The sequence below is a fragment of the Macaca nemestrina genome, chromosome 2 (assembly GCF_043159975.1).
Source record: "Macaca nemestrina isolate mMacNem1 chromosome 2, mMacNem.hap1, whole genome shotgun sequence".
NCBI lineage: Eukaryota > Metazoa > Chordata > Mammalia > Primates > Cercopithecidae > Macaca > Macaca nemestrina.
The window spans coordinates 10,810,181-10,826,842 of record NC_092126.1 but is presented as its reverse complement, the minus strand read 5'-3'; the positions used below and the strand labels follow the sequence as shown (position 1 = coordinate 10,826,842).

Genomic DNA, 16,662 nt, shown 5'->3' with positions numbered 1-16,662 from the left:
GAAGACAGAGTAGGAGAAAGCACTCTCTTCTTGAGGGAATATAAGCATAGTTACTTAACTTTCTAAGTTTTGTATTTGCATAAAGTTTAAGTGTGTTTGTTAAATGTTTAAAACTAACCATTAGTAAAACCGAAATACATAGTAGAACTAAAATAAATCACAAGGGAAATAAAAGACAAAAGAATACATTGCGATAAGAAAAGAAAAAAGGGCAAGTAATACATTACATGAATGTAAAATACAAAATAAAAAACTCAAGCTTTCCGCCAGCACAGTGGTTCACGCTTGTAATCCCAGCACTTTGGGAGGCTGAGGAGGGCGGATCACCTGAGGTCAGGAGTTCAAGGCCAGCCTGACCAACATGGCGAAACCCTGTCTCTACTAGAAATGCAAAAATTAGCCGGGCATGGCGGTGCATGCCTCTAATCCCAGTTACTTGAGAGGCTGAGGCAGGAGAATTGTTTGAACCCAGGAGGCGGAGTTTACAGTGAGCTGAGATGGTGCCATTGCACTCCAGCCTAAGCAACAAGAGTGAAACTCCATCTCAAAAACAAAACAAAACAAAACAACAAAACAAACAAAAACCTCAAGCTTTCAAATGGTTTCAGTGAATAATTCTACTAAACATTTAAGGAAGAAGTAATGCCAATCTTACACAAACTATCTCATATAATAGAAAGAGGGAGCAGCCTCTAACTTGTTTTTTTAAGGTTAATATGGTTTTGATATCAAAATCTGACAAGAATGGTATGCAAAAGAAATATTATAGTTCATTTTCACTGAAATATAAAGTCCTAAACAAAATAGTGACAAGTGGATTCTAGCAATATGTAAAAAAGATAACTCATCCCATTTAAATCGACTTCTTATAAAAATTTAAGGATCATTTAACAACAAAAAATCATAAATGAATTTGCCGCATGAATAGAAGATATCACATAATCACAGAAACATAAAGAAAAAACATTTAGTACAATTTAGCATCTATTCGTGATAAAAGCTCTTAGCAAGCCTGGAAGGTGGTTTCATAAACCCTTCAGCAAATTCACGCATCATGGTGAAATGCTGAAAGCTTCTCTCTCAAAGTAAGAACAATACAAAATGCCCAAGTTCCACTTCTGTATTCACAGTTATTCAGGGGATTCTAGTTATAGTAAGTAAAGTAAATAAAAGAGTATGAAAGATTTTAATGGAAAGATTAAAATGATAATTTTTCATAGATATATGATTATATATGTAGAAGATCTAAATAAATCTATAGATAAATCATTACAATAATTTTAAAATTTAGTAAGTTTTCTAGATACAAAATTAATGTACAGAAATCAGGTGTATTCATATATATCTTTAACAAACGGTTAATGCATAAAATTCTAAAAATATATATTATGAGCATAAAATATATCAAATATCTAGGAGCAAATCTAACAAAAGATGTACAAGGTCTCTCTTCAGATGAGCAGAATATTTCTGAGAGACATTAAAGAAGAACAAACTAAATAAAGTGATATAACACACTCATAGACTGGAAGACACTGTTGTAAATATGACATTTCTTTTAGATTATACTGAAAATTAAATGCAATATCAATCAAAATCCCAAAGAATTATTTTTTCCCAAATTTCCCAAAGGAATTTCAGCTGATTATGAAATTTATATGGAAATTTTAAAAGTCAAATACCCAGAATACTTTTAAGAAGAAACCAAGATAGGAAGACATGCTATGTAAGGTATGAAGACATTATAAAATCACAGTTATTAAAACCCTGTAATATCAGCACAAGGATGTAGCCAATGAACTTGAATAGAGAAGCCAGAGACAGACTCCAGCAGAGAGAAATACTTGATATGTGATATAGGTCACAATGCAGAGCAATAGAGAAAGGGCATTTTTTTCCCTAAGTAAATGATACTAAGCTTGATCCCTATCTCACAACACATGCAAAAACTAATTTCAAGAGATTTGAGACCTAAATGTGAAAGACTTAATAAAAAAAGAAATATTTTTATAAGATAAAATAGGAGAATTTCTATTTCCAGTAAATATTTCATATTTATTTATTTTTTTCTTGAGACAGAGTTTCACTCTTGTTGCCCAGGCTGGAGTGCAATGGTGCAATCTCAGCTTACCACAACCTTCGCCTCCTGGGTTCAAGCGATTCTCCTGCCTCAGCATTCCGAGTAGCTGGGATTACAGACATGCGCCACCACGCCTGGCTAATTTTGTATTTTTAGTAGAGACGGGGTTTGTCCATGTTGGTCAGGCTGGTCTCGAACTCCTGACCTCAGGTGATCCACCTGCCTCGTCCTCCCAAAGTGCTGGGATTATAGGCATGAGCCATAGGGCCCGGCCTATAAAGGTTACTTTAAAAAGACAAGAAAAGCACAAATTTCTTTTCCATAAAAGAATGGGAAGTTTGAGTATATTAAAATGAAGAAATTTTGTTCATCAAAAGATATTATTGAGGGTGAAAAACAAGCCATAGAGTGGGAGAAGATTTTTACAACAAGGGATTCGTATGAAGAAAATACAATTCAAAAAACAAATTAATAAGAAAATGGCTGACAATCCAATAGTTACCAAGAATTTTGAACAGACATTGCACAAAAGAGAAAACTTAATGGAAAATTAGCATGTGTAAAAGCACCCGCTTTCATTAGCAATCTCAGGGATGCAAAATTAGAACCACTGGAACGTATCACAGTATAGTCATCAGAATCATTATCGTCAAAAAGACTAATCATGTATCGCTGAGAATGTGAGCCAATAGAAACTCATACATGCCTGTGGGACTTATAAATAGATACAATCCTTTTGTGCAATAATTTGGCAAATCCCAAATTTGATGATACACAGTATGTGTGTCATACAATACAATCTACTTATTGTTGTATAATCAATGTAAATGTATGCACAAGAACTTTGTTTAAGAATGTTCATAGCAGCACTATACGAAATAGCCCCAAAGTGGAAATAACCCAAATGGCAGACAATAGTGGAAGAGAAAAATAAATTAACATATATTTAAACCATGGAATAGTATAAAGCATCATCAACAACCCAAAAAGCTATAGCTCCACAAAAGATAAGTAAATCTTTAAAAGATAATACTGAGCAAAAGAAGTAAAACATAACAAATTTATACTAAATAATTTTTATAGTGTAAATTTAATAAAGGCAAATCTAAACCTTGAAGTAAGGAGTACACACTTCGGTGGATGATATATGAAGAAGAGAAAGGAGAGAATTCCTATAAAAGTCATGATAGTGATTCATACTTGAGGGTAAGATTGAGAAGAACTGCTGGCTTTTGGAGTTCCATTATATTCTACATTCTGTTCCTGGGCCTGGGTAGTGAACAGATGAGTGTTCTTTAAGTCACACATTTATGTTTTATTCATCTTTTTCTGTATGTTATATTTTATAATAAAATATTTTATAACCAAACAAACTACAGAACCCAAAGGTTTTCTTTCTATGGCTGGTTTATTTCACTTAGCATAATGTTCTCCATGTTCATCTGTATTGTTGCAAATGACAGATTTTTCTTATTTTGTTTTGTTTTTGAGACAGAGGGAGTCTTGCTCTGTCGTCCAGGCTGGAGTGCAGTGGCGTAAAGTTGGCTCACTGCAACCTTCGCCTCCTGGGTTTAAGCAATTCTCTGTTTCAGCCTCCCGAGTATCTGGGATTACAGGCACGTGCCACCCCGCCCAGCTAATTTTTGTATTTTTGGTAGAGACGGGGTTTCACCATCTAGGCCAGGCTGGTCTTGAACTCCTGACCTCGTGATCCACCTACCTTGGCCTCCCAAAGTGCTGACATAACAGGTGTGAGCCACCGTGCCCAGCCACAAAGGACAGGTTTTTCTAAGGTCAAATAGTATTCAATGGATAGAGGTAGAATGGTTTCTTTATCTTTTCATCCACTGATGGACACTTCGGGTGATTTTACATCTGGCTACTGTGAATAATGCTGCAATGAACATGAGTGTGGAGTTATGTCTTTGATGTACTGATTTCATTTCCTTTGGATATATAGCCAGTAGTGGGATCATATATAGTTCTATTTTGAGAAACATCTCTGCTGTTTCTCATAACAATTGTAGTAATTTACATTCCCACTCACACCATACAAGTACTCCCTTTACTCCGCATCCTCATCAACACTTGTTATCTTTTGTCTTTTTGATATAAACCGTTTTAACAAGTGTGAGGTAATATCTTATTGTATTGTAGTTTTAATTGGCATTTTCCTGATGATTAGTGATGTTGAACATTTTTTTCGTATACCTGTTGGCCATTTGAATGTCTTCTTTTGAGAAATCTCTATTTATGCCCTTTGCTCATTTTAAAATTGGGTTGCTTTCATCCTATTGAATTGTTCGAGTTCCTTATATATTCTGGCTATTAACCCCTTATCAGTTATATAGTTTGGAAATATTTCCCCCCATTCTAGAGTTGGTCTCTTTACTCTGTTGTTTCCTTTGCTGTGTGTAAGCTTTTTAGTTTGATGCAATTTCATTTGTCCACTTTTGCTTTTGTTGCCTGTGCTTTTAGAGTCATATCCAAAAAATCTTTGCTGAGGCCGATGACAAGCAGCTTTTTTCCTACTTTTTTCTAGAAGTTTTATAGTTTTAGGGCTGACATTTAAGTCTTTACTCCATTTTCAGTTGATTTTTATATATAGGATAAGATAAGGTTCCAAATTCATTTTTCTGCATGTGGATATTCAGTTTTCCCAACCCTGTTTATTGGAGAGACTGTTTCCCAATTGTGTGTGGAATCTAAAAGAGTTGAATCCATAGAAGCAGAGCAGAGAATGGCGATTACTAGAGGCTGGGGCAGCAGGAGTAGGGTGGTAAACGGGAGATGTTGGTCAAAGGGTACAAAGTTTCAGTTAGATGGAAGGAATACATTCTGTACAAGATCAGTTGTACAGCCTAGTGACCACATTTAATAATAATGTACCATAGACTTGAAAATTGTGAAGTTCTCACCACAAAAAATAAGCATGTCAGGTGATGGATATGTTCATTAGCTTGATTTAATCACTCCACAATGTATATGTATATCAAAAAATCATATTGTGTCTCATAAAAGCATATAATAAAATAAATAGGCCAGGCGCGGTGGCTCACGCCTGTAATCCCAGCACTTTGGGAGGCCAAGGCGGGAGGTTCACGAGGTCAAGAGATCCCCATCCTGGCCAATATGGTGAAACACCATCTCTACTAAAAATAGAAAAAAATTAGCTGGGCATGGTAGTGTGTGCCTGCAGTCCCAGCTACTCAGGAGGCTGAGGCAGGAGGATCATTTGAACCTGGGAGGCAGAGGTTGCAGTGAGCCAAGATCACGCCACTGCACTGCAGCCTGGTGACAGAGCGAGACACTGTCTCAAAACAACAACAACAACAAACATAAATAAATAAATAAACACACATGTAAAAACATTTCAAAAATAAAGTAAATTTTGAGGCCAGGAGAAAAAATGGAAAAAGAGAATATTTTCTATTTGATTTAAAACCTCAAGACCATATTCATCATAAACTTATATGCACTTTAAACAATGTATTGCAAGACATAGAAAGCATAATTCTTAGATATAAGAATAAAATTTGATACACTAGAATTAAAGAATTTTTATTCATCCCAATTTTTCTGTACAAGAGAGTTTTTAAGCACCTTGTCTCTAAATTTAATTGACCAAATAGACCAAAAATAGAATATTAATGAGTTTAGTCACATAATTAATAGGATGAATTTACTAGATAATTTAGTATGTGGTACCTTATAAAGGGTATCTATTATACGCCCATAGAAGCAGGAAAAAAAATGTGTACTACATTCTAGGACTATCACACAATCAAGCTAGATCCACATAAATGCTAGATCAAAACTGTGGGCTACTGAAAAATTTAAAAACAAAAATGAAACAAACAAAATCTCATAATTTCTTTAAAAAATTATAAATCAAGTCAAAACTATATTCTGAGATCTAAAAATCAACAAAAATAAGAATAGCATATACCAAAATTATGGGCTGGTGCTAAGCATAAGGACCATTCATACATTTAAATTCAAAAGGCCAAAAATAACAACCAAGCCTTCAATTCAATACAGAAAAGTTAACAAAATAAGCCATATAGATGTATATATAAAATTATACAATTAATGAAATAAAAGCATAAAATAATGACTCTGAATGCTAAAAATAAAAAATACAATTAATGGATAAAAGGGCCGATTCTTCAAAAACATAAATAAAATATGCAGGTCCATCCCGGTGCAGTGGCTCATGTCTGTAATCCCAGCACTTTGGGAGGCCGAGGTAGGCAGATTACCCGAGGTCAGGAGTTCCAGACCAGTCTGGCCAACGTGGTGAAACCCTATCTCTACTAAAAATACAAAAATTAGCAGGGCGTGGTGGTACACACATGTAATCTCAGCTATTCGGGAGGCTGAGGCAGGAGAATTGCTTGAGCCTGAGAGAAGGAGGTTGCAGTGAGCTGAGATCATGCCACTGCACTCTAGCCTGGCTGACAGAGCAAGACTGTGTCTTTAAAAAAAAAAAAAATGCAAGTCCTTTGGAATTTGGGCCTTGAATGAAGGGAGAAAATAAAAATATAAAGCATTAGAAATGAGAAAAGTATAACTAGATGAAAATCTAAACAAAATACAGAATTCTTTAGGAAATTTAGAAAGCCAAAACTGACTCCAGACAAAGCTCCCCACCCCTCCCCACCCTGTGTATGTGGGTATAGGGGTGGCAGTGGGAGAGGCTATGGTTCTCCAGAAGCTTCCAGTTGCCTGGAGAGTTCTGCTAGGAGGATCCCACTTTTCCGGCAGAGCTCATGTCCTTCAGGCCATCTTTGCAGGTAATAAAGGGTGTACGGTATTTTAATTTCCCCCAGGTCAGTGTCTATCTTTCAATGTGTTTTAAATAAAGGTGGAAGGAGGTATGAGTTATTTACTTTCCAACAAGTTCCAAGAATGCAAACAATATGAAAGTTCACCTACATCTTTTTATGTCGATAGGTCTGACACTCAGACCTGATGAGAGCACAAAAAATAAAAATACAGAAAATTCTAATTTACAAGTGGTATATTAAATCACACCAAAGAGACTTAAATTAAAAAGGGAGCTGATTTGTTCATATTACTAAAAAATATGGCAGAATGTTCTTCAGCATGCTGGAAACAAGTACTTAAAGCTTCCCTTTGTACTGGTTTCATTCGCAAGCACATTTTCACCTGGCTGTGGCAAGCGGTCTACCAGTAGGCACAAGCTGACATTCTATTAGCTTGGCACTCCAGCAGAAGGAGAGCATCTCTCTGTTGGCAACTCCAGCACAAGTCCCCAGAGTGGCATCTCATTGGTCCGGCTTAGTTCCCATGCCATTACTAAATCATTCACTGTGGCCAGGAAATCTGGTGCTCTAATTGGCCAGGAGTGAATTATGTGTTCACTCCTAGGTTGTGGCTCAGTATTAGGAAGTCTATGAATATAAATGAGAATATTAATTATTTAAAAAGAAAAATCATGTGGGGAAAGGCATTAGATTTGATTTAGCACTCATTTCTGGTTAGTTCATTCATTCCTTCAACATACATTTCTTAAGGACCAATTCTGTATGGTTTTCTGGTTTTGGTATGGAAGTGAACAAAAACAAGCCAAACTCCCAGCTTTGTGGAGGTTACATATTAGGATTTAACACTGTATGCAGAATAGCAAGGAAGTTTAAATATGGTTAAAAAAAGTTAGATGCTAAAAGCAAAATGTATGTTAAATATTGCAGCACTAAAGACATTCCCATCCTAGAGTATTTATTTTAATTATCTTTTAGGGCACAATTTTAATAAGGTTTCTGGGAAGCGCAGATATATATACTGAGATTCACCTTGTTAAGGATCCTTTATTTTTCCCTTTTGCAAGTGAAAATAACTTGATAGATTTTTCAGACTCGAATATTTTTCCTTTAAACTCTGCAAAAGTTGCTTCGTATTTTCTGGAATTTAATATTAATGAGAAATGATCTGAAGCAAATCTAATTTTTGTTGCTTTGTAGGAAAGCCATTTCCTCCCATCCCTGCCTAGGTGCACCTCACCTAACCAATCTAAAAAACTAAAAAAAAACTTACCAGAGTATGTGTACGTAGAAAGCTCTATTGATTAATTTTGATTGCTTCTTATGAAATCCTTTCAAACACATTTTTTTCCGACTCAAAAAAAATTCGTTTTTCTTCTTTAATTGTTTCTTCTTAATTTGCACTTTTCCCCTACCGTATTTTATGTATACCTAAATGGGATCTTCCGCATTTGTTCTTTACATCTTTGTTTTTCAGTGGTTCACCACTTTCTTTTCTTCGATTTTGGGAGATGTTTTTGAACTTGTGCCCTCCTTCCTTGTTTTTCCATGATATCTAATGCCCCTTTGCTGTTTGAATTTTGTTGGTGATATTCTTTGTTTGCAGTCTTTAAAACTGCATGATGTCATTTCAAAAGAAATATTTATTTAATTAAAGATTCTCAGAATCCAAATGAAATGTTCTCTCTATTCCCTAGTAATTTTATTTAATGTGAAGTTCTCTGATTTCAGAAGGCTGTCCTTCCCAGTATTGGATGTTGAGCCTGAATTACTCAAGAACTGTTTGTGGACCTTTTAAATGGTTAGGTCTAGACAAGGAGGGACTGAATAGGTTTGGATATACAGCAGTTTTTCTTTGCCTGTCTGCATTCCTGAAGCCTGACAAGGGTAGGCAGAAGGCTCGAGAAAATGATGATCAGGGTCTTGGGATTCTCTGCTCAGGTTTCTTTCCTCTCCCCTGTTTTCATGTGATCTGAGAGCTAGCTGGGGCAGTGGCCTCGTTTGCTGACCCACAGGGTTCCATGCCCCCCAGCTCACATGTCCTTGGGTGTGCTCCAGTGTGCTGGTACTCCCTTCGTGGTGCGTGGACCAGGAAACCTAATCCAAACAAGTCTAGGCAATAAAGGGAATGAGCACTCAGTTCACTGAGATCAGCTGAACGCTACAGGATTTTTTCCTCATAGCCTAATGAGGTTGTCAAGGACCACGTTTCTTTTAATCTTTGTTCTCTGCCTCCCAGATGTCTTCAGCCCAAGCCAGACCTTCCTTAAGGAGACAAAGTAGATGCAGTAGTTCCCACAGTTCATGTCTGCACAGCACATGACCCAGTAGGAGATGGGACTGACTGGGTCAGACTGCAGTATCTGAACTCCTTTTTATTGAAGGAGCATGAGATCTCACTAATTGGCTTACACTCATATTGGCACTGCTGCTGCCTCTAGGGCTGGGATGGGGTTAATCCACTATTTCCTGTTCCACCACGCAGCTGCTACCCAGGTGAAAGAGTTAAATGGCTAAGGGATAGTAATCCATAGTATATTCAGGTTTTTAATGCCTCTTCTAAGTGAGTTCTCAGAATTAGCCAAGTTGCGGAAGTGGTAGAGACACACAGGATAGATTTATTTACTTTTGTGAATCTACTATATTAATCATGTAGTTTATTTAAATAGTGTGATTCAGTTTTGAGAGTAAAGTTGGGAAAACCTCTTACCTGTTATTTTTATTTTACTTTGATACTCTGTTAAGTCGAACTCAATGAGTGGGGAGCAGGGAGGCTAATGGCCATTTATAGAATGACATTATACTTTAATATTAAAATAGGAATATTTAGATTTGCTTATTTATGTAAGAATTCTTTTTTAGCATGTACTACTTGCCAGGTACAGATGACCCTTGAACAATGTGGAGCTTAGGGGCACCAACCCGCCCCCACCACACAGTTAAACATCTGTGTATGACTTTTGACTCCCCCAAAACTTAACTCCTAATAGCACATTGTTGGCGGGAGGCATTACTGATAACATAACCAGCCTACTAACATGTATTTTGTATTATATATATTATTGATTATGTTTTTACAATAAAGTAAGCTAGTTAAAAGAAAATGTTTCTGAGAAAATTATAAGGAAGAGAAAATATATTTACTGTGCATTAAGTGGAAGTGGATCATCATAAAGGTCTGCATCCTTGTCATCTTCACATTGCGTGGGCTGAGGGGGAGAAGTTGGTCTTGCTGTCTCGGGGTGGCAGAGGTGAAGAAAACTCATGTACAAGTGGACCCACTCACTTTAAATCTGCGTTGTTCAAGGGTCAACTGTGTTTCATTACCGAGCATGAGAGTGCAATGTGTACCAGCCAGAGAAATATTCCTGCTCTCAAAGAGTTTAAGTCATGGGAGAGATCACAGTGAAGTCAATAGGTTTGTCGTGAGAAGTTGTTATACAAGATGCCCCAGCTGCTATGGAACCATATAGAGCAGGCACCAACTCTAGGCCTGGGGAAGCAGGAAAAGCTTATTTATTAGAGGAGAATACTGAGTAATACTTCAAGGGAAGGTTGGCATGGGCCAGGTAAAGAGATGCTGAAGGAGCCTCCAGACAAGAAGAGCTCATGTGGGAAGTCCCAGCAATGAGAGACGCAGTAGGGCAAGGTTCTAGAATTAAACCATCTGGTTTGGAATCCTGGCTCTTCCACTTACCAGCTGTGTGATCGTGCACAAGCTATTTTGACAGGGATAATAAAAATGGCAGCTATCCCGTGAAGTTGTCATGAAGATTGAGCAAGTTTGTAAAACATTTCAAACAGGGCTTTGTTTGTTACATAAAAAATACAATTAAACCTACATATAAAACAAAACAAATCTTTCCACACTGCCTCAGTCAACGAGTAAGAAAGAATCTACTCTTTAGTGTTTCCCGTTGGAGGCGGCCATGTTTACTCTCTGACGTCCGCAACAGTGGATCCAGCTGCCTAAATGAGCCTGTCTGCTTGCCCCTGACCTGCCTGCTTCCAGCTGGCTTAAGAGATATGCTTACACACAAGCTCAGAAAAGAACCACGAACATTGAGAGACAGCAGCTCAGTCAGCGAGTCGGTGGGAAGAGGGCCAACATGGAATCCAGGAGAAGTGGTCATGTGTACATCTAAGATAAAAGCCAGGCAAGGCAGCTATCAGTGATTTGGGCAGGTGGTAATGGAGACTGACAGGAAGTTCTTGTTGCCACTTCCATATCTTGTGAAAAGGCAAGACTCCATCTCTGGGAAGCCTGACTAGCACCAAGCCAGGCCTGCATCCAAGAAAATCACATTACAAGGAAGGTTATCAAAGGACTAACTCACTCTTTCTTTCTTTCTTTCTTTCTTTCTTTCTTTCTTTCTTTCTTTCTTTCTTTCTTTCTTTCTTTCTTTCTTTCTCTCTCTCTCTCTCTCTCTCTCTCTCTTTCTTTTCTTTCTTTCTTTCTTTCTTTCTTTCTTTCTTTCTTTCTTTCTCTTTCTCTCTCTCTTTCTTTCTCTCTCTTTCTTTCTTTCTTTCTTTTCTTTCTTTTTCTCTCTCTTTTTCTCCTTCCTACAAAAATTTTATTTAAATGCTTAACTTGTGCCAGACAATGTGTCAGGTACTGGATGTATTAATAGTAATATATAGTTTCTCCCTTCAAAATGTTTAGACTAGTGAGAAAGACAGATATCAGACGATGTGATGCTTTGATGAAAATATGCACAGGGCACTATAGTAACAACCCAAAAGTTCTGACCTTACCAAGCACAACTGCAAGGACAAAAAGAGAAGTGAGAAACGGAGGCGGATAGAGAAAGAGGATTAAGAAAGTCTTCATTCAGAGAAACTCAATTATTAATACTAGATCACAGCAAGATGGCTTCTAAATTGGCCTGTTGAAGCCACTCGTAATACACCTGTGCTTCTAGAACTTAGGGTAGAGACTGTGGGTTGGCAGTGTACAAGGACAGTCATATAACAAATGTAAGAGCAGTGTTTGAATGAAAGGGAAAAAAATGCAGCGTTCATAAAATAAGAACAAACCTCCAATATCATTGTAGAGACTACAATGATGTACAAAGTATATTATTGTAGAGAATACTATTCAACAATAAAAAGTAATGAAGTAATGACGTATGTTATGACATGGCTAAACCTTGAAAACATTATGCCAAGTGAAAGAAGCCAACCACAAAAGACCATGTATTACATGACTCCATTTATATGAAATGTCCATAAGAGGCAAACCTACACAGACAGAAAGTACACTGGTGATTGCCTGTGGTTGGGGGAATTTGAGAAAAGTTGAGTGACTGCTAATGGGTATAATATTTCCTTTTGGTTAACAAAATGTTCTTAAATTGATTGTGGTGATGGTTGTCCCCCTTTGTGATTATACTACAAACCATTGAATTGTATACTTTAAATGAATGGATAGTATGCTATGTGAATTATATCTCAATAAAGTTATTACAACATTTTTTAAAATAATAAAAATGGTTCCTTAGCAGAGTAGAGGAAAGTTGAGTATGGCTAGAATTTCAAACATACAGGGTGTAGGATGTAGTGATAAATTAGTTTAACGTGGTAGATCTCAACCAGGGTGAATTTTGCCTTCCACAGAACATTTGGCAATGTCTGGAGACATTTTTAATGATCACAATTTGCATGATGGTGTTACTGACTTCTAGTGGGTAGAGGCCATGGATGCTGTTAAACATCCTATAATGCATGGGACGACCTCCCCAACAAAGAATTACTCAGCCCAAAATGTCAGGAGTGCCAAAGTTGAAAAACCTTGGTCTGAAGAGGTAAGAGGCCAGGCCATGAAGAGTTCTGGGGTAAAGTTGAGAAGTTTGGCCTTCCTCTAAAGAAGCAACAGTGGTATTAATTGAGGGATTGACATGATGAAATTGCCACTGAATACCCAAAATGTCACTTTGTGTACAGCTTAGAAAACAGATTAGAGAGTCAGGGAGGACAGAGATAATGGTGACCTAAGTAGGGTGGTAGCAGAGGGAATGGAAAGATTTAAAAGATATTAATTCCCTAAGAAGAATTCTCAGGATGTGGTGACTTGTTTGATTCAGTGTTCAGAAAAAGGAGAAAGAGGAGCAGCTTGGGATCCAGGCTACTGGCTGTGCTAGTAGGTGATGGCAGTGAGGCCCTTGGCTGACACAGCAGACAAAGGTGAAGGAGCTGGCTTGGGGGAGAAAATGACAAATTGAATTTTGTCATTTTAAAAATCAAAGTGGAGACTCTTAAGGAGTAACTGAGGATAAGATCAGGAAACTGGAGAGATTGGGGCCATGTATTGGGCATCAGGATATATAACGCAATTGTACATGGGAATGCGTGCCACTGCCTAAGAGGAGTGTGGCATGAGATAAAAAGGCAGAACTCGGAGGAACACTAACAGGCATAGAAGAAAGAATCTAAAGGCTATTTAGAATGTGGCAGGCAACTTGAGGAAATAAACAAAACCAAACAAAACCAGGACTGTGCAGTATGATAGAAGTCAAAGAAAGATGATTTCAAAGAGGCCACAGTATACAATTTATAGTATACACTAGGAAGATGGAGAATCACCCAATGGACTTAGCAACAAGGAGTTTGAAGGCAACTGTGATGAGATGGGCTTTAGTGGTGCGTTGGGGACAGAAGTCAGATGGGGTGTGTTAAGAAGTAGCTGGAAGGGAGGGAAGCAGAGTGGTGAGTGTAGGCAGTTCACTTGAGAATGTGGTTGTGACAGGGAGATCAATGATAGCGGGAAGGGCATTCAGGGATCAAGGCTGGGGGTATTTGAGACAAGAAAGACTTACTTTGACATGTTTAAGCACTGAGTAAAAGGGGCCAACAACAAAAAATTAGATACACAGAGCAGGGGAAATTAAAAAGTCAAGATTTTGGGAAAGCACTGAAGTCATCGTTCAACATAGATTGAAGGATGCTTCTACTATCAAAGTAGGAGCAAAGGATAAAAACATGGCTACAGAACACAGAGAGTTTATAGGTTTGGTGGCATAAATTTTAGGAAATTCTCATTTGAAGATTTCAGCTTTCTCTGTGAAGGAGGTAAGGTCATTTCCTGAGAGTAAGCCAGTGAAACAGCAGAGTTGAAATTTTGTGGGTAGTGGACACAGTTTGAAACAGCTGTAGTAAAGTGGGAGAAAAGAAAGCAGAGAGATTTATGGACCATATGGAAGGCTCTACTGAGATAGGGGAACATAAATGTGTAATGGCATGAGTGTGTGTGTGTGTGTGTGTGTGTGTGTTTTCCTAACAACACTCAGCAGATTCGAATAAAGTGGGGAGTAGATTAATCCTAGGTTGAGATTCTTACAAGTAATATGGGACAATTCCTAGTGTTGAACTACATTTTTTTAAACTAGAGAGAGAAGGAGGTAAAGGCAGCAGAGCACTAATGGATGGAGGGGTCAGGGATTTGCAAGGTCTAACACTGGGCTTGGTGGAAGTAGCTGAATTGGAGAGCTGGATGTGGTTAGACAGATAGATAGCCTGCAATATGACAAGGTCTAGTATGTGGCCGTGAAACTGGCTGACTTACATAAATGGAGGTAAAGGGTATCGAAAATGAATGGGGTCAGGAGTATAGGATGGATTTTCTTCATCAAACCTGACGTGTCTTGGCAGAATAAATGTATATCATGCCTCTTTGGTTAAGTGCAGATTCTAAGTAATGTCTTGTTTTGTTTCAATTCTCAATTGGATTTTATCCATACTGCTAGACTCAATAGTACTTGTTATATTTCAAATCTGTCTATTACTTGCACTTAAGGAAATTACAGAGAAGAACGAAAACATTTCAGAAGGCTGCAAATGAATATAGATCATTTCTATGTGTGCTTATTGATGTGAAGGTTAGAGGAAGCTATGGAGAAGTAGTAGCCTAGATTTTACCATCTTTTTGTAAACAAATGCTCACTTAACATACTTATACCAAGAGTTTGACTGCCACCAGACCAAGCAGAGTCATGCCAGTTTCTTCCATATTTTAGTTTTGATTTCAGGGAAAGAAGGAGAGACACTCAAAGATTTTCATAACTCTAAGACTGGAAGAGGCCTTAGAGTCACCTTCTCCAGTTGACATTTGGTGCTGAACTATTCAATATCCTCGCCATGTGGCCACTCCACTCAGTCACTGCAACCCAGTCCTGGCAGAGCTTGGATTTGAATCCAAGTGTTTAATTCTTAACCTGGTCTTCTTTATGCTATTTCAAAATTCCTGGGCTACCACTAGGGAGAGGGAGCTGGAGAGAGCAGCGAGTGGGGTAACCCACATAGTTTCCCACAACTTGGAATGATGGTTGTGTGTATTCATGCTGATACAGCTGCTCTCCTTGAGGCTCCTGTCTCCTGCATGTAGTTCAGCGTCTTAGAGCCATTGGGGATAAAATTGCTTCCTCTTGCCCATGGAACGTCTTTACTTGATATTGTCAAGTAGCCAAGATTCTAGTGCAACTTCCCTTCCTCAAGGCGACCAGTCCCATCTACCCTATCACCCTTCCATCTTCCAGCTTCACCTCAAGTCTCTGCATTCTCTGAGGGAAAGTAAGCTCTACCAGGAGGCAGGCCTTTGGCCTTCAGGAGGACTATGCTCAAGTTCATCACTCCGCTACACACTTGGGACAGCCTGGCGCTGTCAACATCACCAACTTGAGATCTAGGAAGACTCTTTGCATTTCCTAATGGAGAGCCAGAGCCCTGATCCATCCATACAATGACAGAACTGGAACCAAACTTGGAGGCTACCTGGTCCAGTGCTTTATTATGCAGAAAGGGAGGTGAAGCAGCTCATCCAGATCATGGCTATCGACTAATGGCACAGCTTGGATTCAAATCCAGGTCCTCTTATCTCTAATCCGGTTCTCTTTATGTTTATCAGATTCCCTGGGACAATATTGCATTTTGTACTCCCTATGTATTTGTGCCAGAATAATTTTTCAGCTCAGTTTCCCATATTTATACTATGAATATTCATCTTCCAAATCTCAGGAGCTTAGCATTAACAAAAAATGGATCCAAAAATTAATCCATTATTGGATGACATGGATTATAGCAAATACAAAGTAGGAGAAAACACACACAGAAAAGTAAAACCTCAGAGTATTTACAGCCGTATGACATCCATTAGGCTGTGACCAAACTGGGTAAGACAGAGCATTATAAATCCTGGGGCTGTAAGGGAAGCACAAGGAGAGAAAAGTTATGATAGTGGCTGCTGCCCTGAGCAACATTCATCATCTGTGATCTCCCAGCCTCGCGTCTTCAGAGCCCGTCCTGTGCACAGTGGGTTTTGTTCTGAAGCAGTAGGCTGCACTGACACCGATCCCTCTCTACATTCTTGATGTATGTGACTGAGACCCTAAAACTGAAGCTCACAGGCCTGTATCTGGATTTTTAAACATGAAAATGAAAAAGAAAAACTCTATCTGAAGGGCTGGCAGAGAAAGAGGGAATCGACCTCTTTGCCCCAACAACAATGAAAAACCTAATCCGCGATCCCGTGGCTGCGAACCAAAGAGTGCCCCACAGAGAGGTACACAAAACAGGCTGTGAAAATGACCCCTCAGGAGGAACTCAGGAGAAATCAATAACTTCAGTGGAAGACTTTAGGTCAAATTCTGAAACTATCACAGTGTGAATCCTGTGAACTGTCCTGGGGGGAAGGAGTCTGAATCTTTGCAAAACATCTGCGTCGAGGTGAAAATCAGGAGTCCTTTAATGCACTCATCAAACCACTCCTGGGTGGGCTTTTTTGTTTCCTTCTCATTTCCTGGG

At 38.4% G+C, this 16,662-nt stretch overlaps 1 long non-coding RNA gene across 3 annotated transcripts in view; it reads right to left on the bottom strand.

Moving 5' to 3' along the window:
* The window catches only part of LOC105470892 (uncharacterized), a 313,903-nt gene that overhangs the window by 44,720 nt on the left and 252,521 nt on the right, over positions 1-16,662 (bottom strand). The window contains exon 4 of one of the 3 annotated variants that reach the window (XR_011619550.1): positions 2,314-2,365. The exons of the other annotated variants lie outside the window; for them this stretch is intronic. This is a non-coding gene — a long non-coding RNA (uncharacterized lncRNA). Of the gene's footprint in view, positions 1-2,313; positions 2,366-16,662 lie in introns of those variants that run through there. 3 annotated transcript variants of the gene reach the window in all.